General features: G+C 65.7%; 1 protein-coding gene across 2 annotated transcripts in view; it reads right to left on the minus strand.

Moving 5' to 3' along the window:
* The window catches only part of CNTFR (ciliary neurotrophic factor receptor), a 38,473-nt gene extending 37,895 nt beyond the window's left edge, over positions 1 to 578 (minus strand). Inside the window, exon 1 of one of the 2 annotated variants that reach the window (XM_024753908.1) lies at positions 541 to 578. The gene's annotated coding sequence lies outside the window, so the exon portion shown is untranslated. The remainder of the gene's footprint in view (positions 1 to 540) is intronic. The other variant, XM_024753907.1, reaches the window with a different exon arrangement.
* Between the last annotated feature and the right edge of the window lie 334 nt (positions 579 to 912).

A 912-nucleotide genomic window follows, 5' to 3' on the forward strand; every position in this document is an offset into this window, starting at 1 on the left:
TCATCCTGGGGAGGCCTGTGAGCCCCCGCTCCCATTCGCCTCGTGCTGGCACGCACCCTCCCCACCGCGGGCACACTCGCCCGCACTGGCACACTTGGCCCCCTCGCATTCGCCCTCTCTCGGAAACGCCTTCCAGACTGCTGTAGTCCCCGCGCTTCATGTGCAGCCTCGACCGCGGGTCTCAAAAACGCGCACGCACACACACCCACACCCACTCCGCTGGATCCCCCAGGGCCGCTGGGCGCGCACCCAGTCCCCCCGGGTCGTTCATTCACACTCACTCGCTCACTCAGCCTTGGCCAGGTCTCCGCTGCGCGCACCTCCACACGTTCAGGCCCTGACTGCCTCGCACCGACACCCTGGCACACCCCGGGCCAACTCTCGGGGTCCTCTGGCCGGCATCTCCGTGAGAAGAGCGCGAGCCAGGGCCCCCAGGCCCCACTTTGGTCAGGGTAGGCCATAGGTCTCCGCGCCTCCCCTCTTCCTATCGCCCCCCAACAACGACCCCACCTCACACCCCGCCCAGGCAAAGACACTTACACCCCTCGCGCTGAAGGGAGGAGGCTATTTGCTCGCATGACCCAGCATGGACCAGGCTGGGAACCTAGGCCCTTGCTTCCCACCAAGTCTCCGGTGACACGCCACAACTACCCTCTCCTTTTTCACCCCACCCCCCAACCCTGGACACACGGCCTGAGGAGTGACCGCCAATGGGATGCGGGTCTTAGGTAGGGTGCGCCCTTTATGCCTGGACCTGCAGTGCCGGAGCGCGAGTGCCAGAGTTTGGCGCTGGAGGTTCACCCCTCGAGTTTCCCTTCGCAGCTTGGGCCTCTGAGGGGCGGGTGTGCTCACTGCACTGGCCCCCGCGCCTCCGGTCTGGCTATTACATGGGGGATTAAGGTTAGACAACCT

This window comes from Neophocaena asiaeorientalis, unplaced genomic scaffold, assembly GCF_003031525.2.
Source record: "Neophocaena asiaeorientalis asiaeorientalis breed wild unplaced genomic scaffold, Neophocaena_asiaeorientalis_V1.1 scaffold220, whole genome shotgun sequence".
In the NCBI taxonomy this organism is placed as follows: domain Eukaryota; kingdom Metazoa; phylum Chordata; class Mammalia; order Artiodactyla; family Phocoenidae; genus Neophocaena; species Neophocaena asiaeorientalis.